This window comes from Triticum dicoccoides, chromosome 2B (genome assembly GCF_002162155.2).
Source record: "Triticum dicoccoides isolate Atlit2015 ecotype Zavitan chromosome 2B, WEW_v2.0, whole genome shotgun sequence".
Taxonomy (NCBI): Eukaryota; Viridiplantae; Streptophyta; class Magnoliopsida; order Poales; family Poaceae; genus Triticum; species Triticum dicoccoides.
In genome coordinates this window covers 601878570-601887749 of record NC_041383.1, presented here as the reverse complement: position 1 = coordinate 601887749, position 9180 = coordinate 601878570, and the positions used below count along the sequence as shown (strand labels likewise).

Here is a 9180-nt window from a genome sequence, read left to right as displayed (position 1 = left end):
ATTATAGATACTAGCATCATGCTCCTCTTAAACATTTGCTGACAAGCCGAATATACATACCCTGGGCCTCGTCAAGCCGCTTGTTAACAAGCGCGATGTCGGCATCGGCCACGTCCAACTGCCGCTTTAGTTCGGCAAAATCAGCAGATTGGTCGGCCGCCGGACCCCCAGCCACCTGCACATAAAGCAGCGCGCTTATTACCAAAGATTACGATCCTCTGTTCGCCACGTTGATGGAAACCAGAGTCCCAGGGGCTAGTATCTATACAGAGCACACTTAGCATGTGTGGAACTATCAAAAATACATTTTTTGCGTACCTCAAAGCCTCTTAGTAGACTCGTAAAAGCTTCGTTCAAACCGCTTTTCGCAGATGAAATCCTCTCAACTACCGTGCCCATTAAGGCACGATGCGTCCCAGAGATGGCCGCTCGCTCCAAAAGGCCCATTAGTGTGTCCGGCTGTGTGCCGGACAATCCCGGACTCCCCCTGAAGCTCTCTTTGGGAGCCGGATATTCCAGACTCCGGGCAGCTGAAGTGTCAACTTCTGGCCTTGGTGGATCAGGAGAAATCCTCCATGACGACACTTTGGGGTCGTCCGCCCCATGTGACGGGGAGGTAGGGGGAGGCAACTCGCTCTCCATCATCTCCGGAGGAAGATCCCCCGAGGACGAACTCTTTGGAGAAGGGCTACGAGCCGGACTGCAACAAATATGTTTCGATCATTATCCTCAGAGACTAAACGGGGTATGTCTACCAAAGTACTCTTTCACTTATGGCTCGGTGGAGGACCGGTCCCCTTGTGAGGTCTTCTTCCCTCGTTTAGAAGCCTCTGTTTCCAAATCTTCGGAGGCGGCCCTTTTCTTACCTTGGGGAGAGGGGATTTTAGATTTCCCTCCCCGATTATCCTCCTTCATGGAGGCACTTACTCCTCCAATTTGGAGGCGTAGGATGTGAGGCCCACCTGTGGCTTCTATGTTCCTCCCCTCGTCTTCTCCTGATGGTGCCTGATACGACGCGCGCTCCAGCATCCTGGTCAACAAAGGATTCGACGAGCCTTCAGGGAGGGGGGCCGAACACCTAATCCTCTCCGCCTTCTTCAGCCAGTCCTGGCAGAGAGCGATTTTTTAGAATGATGCTATAATAAACATAAAGGATGGTGTGTTCGGCAACAGAAGTATTTACTGGACGGTTACAATTGAGACCCGCGTCCTCGGTGGTGTCCGGACACTTTATTCGTGATCCGAAGAATAACTCGTACATCCTTTTAAGCGTCATGCCAAAGAATTGCTGAATGGTTCGCGGTCCTTCCGGGTTGAACTCCCACATACGGAGAGGACTACGTTGGCAGGGCAGGACTCGACGAACCAACATCACTTGCATTATCTTGGCAAGACTGACATCCCTCTTGAGAAGGTCTCGGATGCAGCTTTGCAATGTCGGCACGTCAATAGCCGGCCCCCAGTCCAGCCCCTTGTTAACCCATGACGCCAGTTGCGGTGGAGGGCCCGGGTAGAACGCTGGAGCGGCCACCCGCTTTGTACCTCGGGGAGCGGTGATGTAAAACCACTCCCGCTGCCATAAATCAGAAGTCTCCATGAAAGAACCCTTTGGCCATGGGGCGTCGGCGCCTTTGCTTATTATAGCGCCTCCGCACTCCGCGTGACGCCCGTCAATCACCCTCGGCCTCACATTGAAAGTCTTGAGCCATAGGCCGAAGTGGGGGGTGATGCGGAGGAAGGCTTCACACACGACGATAAACAACGAGATGTGAAGGACGGAATCCGGAGCTAGATCGTGGAAATCTAGTCCGTAGTAGAACATGAGCCCTCTTACGAAGGGATCAACGCTAAAACCTAGCCCTCGAAGAAAGTGGGAGATAAAAACAACGCTCTCGTTGGGTTCGGGAGTGGGCACGACCTGCCCTTGAGCAGGTAGCCTGTGCGGAATCTTGGCGGTGAGATACCTGGCCTCCCTAAGCTTCCGGATGTCCTCCTCTGTGACGGAGGAGGCCGTCCACCGACCTTGAAGATTGGATCCGTACATGGTCGAAGGACCAAAGTGCTTTAGCTTGAGCCTTGGGTGTTAGAACTTGAGGTACGGGAGGGGAAGGATCAAGCGTGGGTAGAAAAGGGCAGGCCTTGGCCCCTTTATAAAGAAGACGAATATCAAGCATCCCCCGCGTGACCGTTTGGGACTTGCCTAAAATCAAGGAGTCATATTAAACAAACACGGTTGGGTTAGCCACACCCGTATTGATGAGAATCCCGTGATAAGGGGGACACGATCTCTGCTTCGACAAGACGTGCCAATAAAACCGCCTCGCAGCTTGTGTAGTGGCTGGTTGGGAAAAAACGGTTCGAATAAAAACTGAGCCGTGGTGGGACGTCACGCTATGAAAAGCCGTCAGCGGATTCTGTGGAAAATTATACTCTCTACGGTGGTATGTGGAATTTGTTTTGCAGAGCCGGACACGATCCTCGTGTTCGAAATCTTCTATGGAGTATTCGGAGAAGGAACCCACCTTGCAATGCCGAAGACAATTTGCAAGCCGGACTCATCGTCATTGAAGCCTGGTTCAGGGGCTATTGAGGGAGTCCCGGATTAAGGGGTCCTCGGACAGCCACTTTGGCTGGACTATTGGACTATGAAGATACAAGATTGAAGACTTCGTCCCGTGTCCGGATGGGACTCTCCTTTGCGTGGAAGGCAAGCTTGGATATTCGGATATGTAGATTTCCTTCTCTATAACCGACTCTATGTAAACCTAGCCTCCTCCGGTGTCTATATAAACCAGAGGGTTTAGTTCGTAGGACAACAACAATCATAATCATAGGCTAGCTTCTAGGTTTAGCCTCTACGATCTCGTGGTAGATCGACTCTTGTAATACTCATATCATCAAGATCAATCAAGCAGGAAGTAGGGTATTACCTCCATCGAGAGGGCCCGAACCTGGGTAAAATATCGTGTCCCCTGCGTCCTGTTACCATTAGCCTTAGACGCACAGTTCGGGACCCCCTACCCAAGATCCGCCGGTTTTGACACCGACAGTTGGCACGCACTTCGGTGGGACCCAATGTCATCTCGATGAGACCGAGTTTCTAAGGTTTAGGCAGTGGCTCCGTCAAGTGTATCTCGGTGGTCCGGGTAAGTATGAATATGTGGGACCAAGAATAACTTTTGGATTTTTGACAGATAGGATTTTGGGGGTGTGGTTGAGGGTTTTGGAGTAATATCTCTAAGCACTTGAGCAAATGACTCATGGTTAAAACCCCATCCGATGTTAACAATATTGGCTTTCCTATGGACACAATGGGATCTTTGATCACTTAACCAAAAATGTAGAGTCTTGAAGCTTTGCCAATCCATGTCCTTTGTAGCTTGAGGTTTCCACATCTCCATCCATCTACTTTCCTAGGTTGAACTTTTCTTGAATATACTTAAGGGAAACGTTAGTCCGACAACATGTATGTTGACATGAATTATCAAAACCACCAAGGAAGCAAATGTGCTTTCACATATAATATATTTAGTATAAATAAATTGCATGTGTTCTCTCCGATGCTACAAATGTTGAATGAGGTGTTACAACTCGTTGAACCGTGGTATACATTGGAGTTTGAAGAACCCGGTGCATTTAAGATGAACTTATCTAGAGTGCATAACAAGGGACTATAGGTGGACAAGCTGATGATTCAACTCAAGAACTTGAGATTGGCTTTGGGATAAGGAATGTATTCACATCTATCTGGCTCTTTTTGAGATGGAGGGATGACATCGGTCCCAACACTGAGAGAGACGTTTTCTTCAAAAGATAAAGGCATGTGAACATTGTTAATAGGAACCATTGTTGTATGATCGTATGAAAGATGCTTGCCTTGGTTGCAGTAGAAGATGGTTTCATCTTAGAATTGGATACACTTTTTATAATGTCTATGAGTGGAAATACATGTGTGATTAACAAGTTTTACTCACACTGGCCGAAAGAGGTGGCAATGAGTGATGGTGCAAAGCAACAACAGAGGTCATTGATAAAGATGGTGATCTCAGTCTAGGGCGAGGATGAGGTGGCCTAAGCGGCCAACTAGCCAAGGTCGTGGTGAGTTAGCAAAACCACGACTATAGGGGCTATACTAAAGGGCCGAGCAACGGATCTGAACTAACGGAACATGACCTAGAGCTAATGACTTGTCTTCACTGACATGGCAACGTTTTAATAATGTACCCCGTTGAAAAGCGTGGGCAATTACAGACGAAATCACTATTTTGACCTTGTCAGAAAACTTAAGCACAAAATAAACTCATCCAGATATTATTTCAGGATCTGACCTTTTCAGAAACGCCACAAACCATGGCGTTTCTGCTCTTCGTAGAAACGCCGAGCCATTTCGCGCTACTGGCCTGCCGACGTGGCAGTCCGAAACGCCAAACTGTGCTGCGTTTTCACAAACGCCATGGCCCTTGGCCGTTACTGGCTAACATAGAAACGCCATGTCAAACTGCTACTACTATGTTGACTACTCCCTCCGTCCAAAATTACTTGTCATCAAAATGAATGTATCGGAAACTAAAATATATCTAGATACATTCATTTCAATGACAAGTATTTTCGGACGGAGGAAGTACTCTGTAGCTGTACAAATATACAGAGTGTGTGTACAGCAGGAGTAGCCACTACTCAACTAGTTCCTCCGAACGTGACTCCTCTAGTTAAGCACATGCAGCCATGCAACGTGGGACTCGGGCTAGTTGTTACATAGAGATATCGAGTGTGAGATCATCCGAGCAGCCGGCCTTCTAGGTACTATATTCAAACAAAACCCATGTCTCGCCGCCGCCCACGGGCTCGGCAGCGGCTCTGCCGCTCTGGGTGCTGGTACGCCGTTGGGCCAACCTCCTCAAGACGGCGCCCGAGCCAGCCGTGGCTTCTCCAGTTCTCTTGTCATGGACGTGCATGCATGCGATTAAGCAGCAAGCATGTGTCGAGTGTCAACCGGCCGCAGCTGCTACTGTTTCATAAGTCGCCAAGTTCAGCGTTTATACGTCGGCCCGTAACGCCATCAGCTATGGCGTTTGTGGAAACGCAGCAGATTTTGGCGTTTCGGACTGCCACGTCGGCAGGCCAGCAGCGGGGGAGGGTTTTCTACTTAAGTCTGAAACGCCACGGTTCGTGGCGTTTCTGAAAAGGATCATATCAGGAAATAAAATTTGAAAGAGTTTATTTTGTGCTAAAATTTTGCAAGGTCAAAACAGTGATTTTCGACGGCAATTACCTAGCTGGTACAGATTCGTCAAGTGAGCCAGAGAAAAAGGTTGCCGTCCATACATGATCGATTGACCACTACGCCGAGGCACGCCCAAATGACCAAAACAGAACAAATCGCCACTGCTCCGCGCCTGCACTAGTGGTGCATTTGCTAAGTGAGTCGCAGGGAACCTAGCGCGCCACAGATAGTGTCTGCTTCACACCCCACCGGCTGCGTGTCAAAAGCTGAAGCTGCTCCACCGCGTTCAGGCCCGATCAGGCGAGCGCGGTGAGAAATGGCCCGAGAGGCGCTTGCGCCACCATCGTCCCAGTCGAAGAAGCACCGACGCTCCACGGCATCCTGGACCAGCTCTCCCCAGATGGAGCCACTGCCGCTCAGCGTCGTCGCGTTGCCCAGGATCCAGAGGCAGTGCCTGCAGCCAAAAATAAGCAAACCGAGAGATATCAGGTCGTTTCCCAAGTTCGGGCAGTTTTACATTTCATCCAGGTCTAGGCGTATGTACGTACCTTACCCTCGTCAGGGCGACGTTGGCGCGGCGCCGGTTGGAGAGGAAGCCGATGGAACCCGTGGCGTTGGACCTGACTGTAGAGAGGATGATGACGTCCTCCTCGCTGCCTTGGAACCCATCCACAGAGTTGACGCGAAGAACCAGGGGCCGCATCACTCTCACGTCGCCTATCCTCCCCTGAATCGCCTCCACCTGCGCAGCGTACGGGCATATGACGCCCACGCTGACCACCTGCCCAGCGCTGATACAAGCTGCAAGGCAAAACCACACGACCCGAGTTGTTATAGCAGGCGCAAAGATCAACAGCATCAGAAAGGCAAATTCAGTGAAATGTCCTCCAGGGCTTCAGGCCACACGCACCTTGCTTGAGACTGTGCAGTATTTCCAGGATGGCGGCCACCTCGGCCATGTTTCTCTTGCTGCGGCCGCGATCTTCCCTGCCGTCGATGTTGATGAACGAGTACGGCCCGTACATTGCGCCCGGGAGGTAGCTACACTCGTGCTTCGTGTGGGTGACGTTGGGGCCGTCCAAGATCTGCCCGTCGTAGAAACTGAGGTTCGGGAAGATGCTGATGGAAGGGTGCATCCTGTACTGCATGTTCAGAAGGTGCTTCTTGTGTCCGAGTAAACCTAGTCTTTCGAATAGGCTTCTCCCCAGCAACGCATTATCTGAAACCTGCATGACATAAGATTGATTCAATCCAAAAGGAAGTACTCCTACTTTGGAATTATTATTTTTTTGCCAGGGACTTCTGAAATTTCTTAACTAATAAGCATATGAAAGGTAGAGTGACGTGGACCTTGCTTTTGACCATAGCTGACAATTGACACTCGTCACCGATAAGAACTGCATGCTTCAGTCCGGAGAGTTGCAGCGGAATGAGGGATTCGCATTCCTTCAGCTGTGCAGCCTCATCGATGAGAAGCATATCCATCGCCTCCCCTTCCAGCTTAGCCGAGCCAGACACGGTGCAGAAAATGAGGGAGGCACTTTCCATGCAGAACTCCTTGATCTTATAGAACTTTCTTGTCAGAGAAAGTTTCAGGTCTCGCATCAACGTTCTCGTAACGTCTAGAATTGCCGACATTTTCTCCCTCATGCTGCGGATTACTTCTTCCGAGTAACCCATTAGACCACCGCGTTTCTGTTTCTGCCTCCACCACGTAGGCACTTCTTCCTGAACGCTCTTTTGCCCCAGCAGCTTGCTGAAGTCGTCGAGCATCTTGATGAGCAAAGCAATGTTACTGTAATTGCTCTCCAGGATACAATGCATAGGGACTTGGGACATGATTGTTTCGAAGCACCCGCTGAGCTCCTTCGAGATCGGGTGGAACGCATGCGTCGGGAAGTTGTACCTGAGTAGTTGTGTGCCATCTTTCTGCTTCCGTGACAGAAACATTTCCAGTGAACGAAGACACTGCTTCCAACCCGTCCCCGGCGAGAAGCACTTTCTTAGCCGACTTAGACGTGTGTCCAGGAATATCTCGTCAAGATCGTTGTCGATGGGCATGCGGTCACTGTTGCCGAACAGCAACAGATCGCCGAGGAGCGGCGCCTTCCAGCACAGGCGTCGGGGTGCTGCTTCCTCAGCGCCAAGAGGCGGGACGCAACCTGGCAGACGGCCGTGTTCGTCGGCGCGCACATCAGGACCCGGTATTTCAACTTCATCGCCGCCAGCAGCAGCACGGTGATGGTCTTGGTTTTGCCCGTGCCAGGCGGCCCCCAGATGAGGCTAACCTTGCTGCTCCCGCCGCCACACTGCACCGCAGATACACAGCTCAGTATGGCGCCAGTCTGGGAGTCGTTGAGCCCAAACGCGTACAGCCTGCCCGCTAGCAGCACGTCGGTGCCGCCGGCCATCTCCGGGCGAGGCGGGGCACCCGTCAAGGAAGTGCTCTGTCACACGAGGATCAGTAAGCTGAGAAAATCGTAGAAACGATCGAACGGCTTGTGCATGCATGCAGCGATCTGTGAAGCAAGTTTACCTGCATGCAGATGCAGTCTTCCCCCGCGATAACCTTCAAAAGGGCCGATTCTCTCTTGACGGCAGCTTCGTAGCGGAGGGACCGCCAGACGCGTTCGTAGGGTATGAGAGTGAGCGAGCTAACAACGAACGCGTAGCTGTTCACATAATCATCTATTCTCTTGGAAGATCGGATCAGAAAGGTGCAGCTGCCGTAGACTTGCAGGACGTGAGCAAGGCAGTACGAGGTGCCGTTGCTGGCAAGGTCGGATGGCCGGAGCGGCATCGCCACCGAGAGCACGACGATGTCACCGTTGCATGGAGGACAAGCTCCACGGCGTGCGTCGATGGTCACAAAGTACATTGGGGGCCTTCTCGCGTCCTGCGGCATGGGAACCATTTTCCGTATTTGCACGGGCTTGGAGCGATTGGCCTGCGCGTCCAGGTTAGAGCTCATCTCTGCTCGGATTTCTTCCAGCAGCGGGGCCCTGAACGAATCCAGGTAGCTCTTCAGACCGAAGAACCTGTCAGGTATCGGGTTCACCTGCGAAACAGTGAAAACACGCACCACGGTAAGCACTCCGCAATTCTGCATTCTGGGAGGATTTGTCACGAAAAAATGGTCAACATATATGCAATGCAAGCCGATGGATTTTTCTGCTTTTTGGGGCGAGCAAGTCGATCGAATTACCTTGTCCCTGAAGAGGTCCTGGTTGACGACATCCCGGAGGGACCAAGAGAGGATGATGTTGACGAGATTCTGGTCGTTCTGCCCGTTCGTTTTCTTGGCTCCACCTTGCTTGCTCATCTTCGCGACCAAGACCTATCGAGTGAGCACGCGTGCTCACCTTCACTTCTACTCACTGCTCCCCGTCCGTATATGTAATCATACTCTTCAGTCTGAACGAATATGGACTGGTTCTCTTCTCTGTACGCGAAGGCGAAGCAGTATTGATTGATCATGCATTGTTTGCTGTGCATGTAGCGGCCAACCGCGTGGCCTGCCCAAGATACCGCGCAGCACGCGTGCGATCTCGTCTCTTGCGGTTTCGAGGACGAAGCGGCTGCGGCTGCTGGGCTTCCGCTCTCGGTTGATGCGACGTGAACATAGTACCATGAATGCGAGAGAGATTGAAATTTCACACACTTTTGCCATCTATCGGATCTGGCAAGGAGTTTTTTTTTTTGCAGATCACGTACGAGGATGGCAAACCATGCGTATATTTCCTCTGCTACCAAGCCAGTGACTTCCCCAAAACTCTTTAGGGTGCGGGCAAAGAACTGCATCGTCCGCGTAGAGGGAGGCCCGAATTGACATAGCCTGCCCATCTAGGGGATGGAGTTTTCCTTGGGCGGTGGCCTTCTGGAGGATTAGGTGTAGCGGATCAATCGCAAGCACGAATAGGAGAGGGGAAAGCGGATCCCTTTGCCTCGGACCACAT

At 51.3% G+C, this 9180-nt stretch overlaps 1 pseudogene; it reads right to left on the bottom strand.

Annotated features, from left to right (window-relative positions):
* Nucleotides 1-5416: 5416 nt before the first annotated feature.
* LOC119361041 lies at nt 5417-8024 on the bottom strand (annotated as a pseudogene).
* Nucleotides 8025-9180: the final 1156 nt, after the last annotated feature.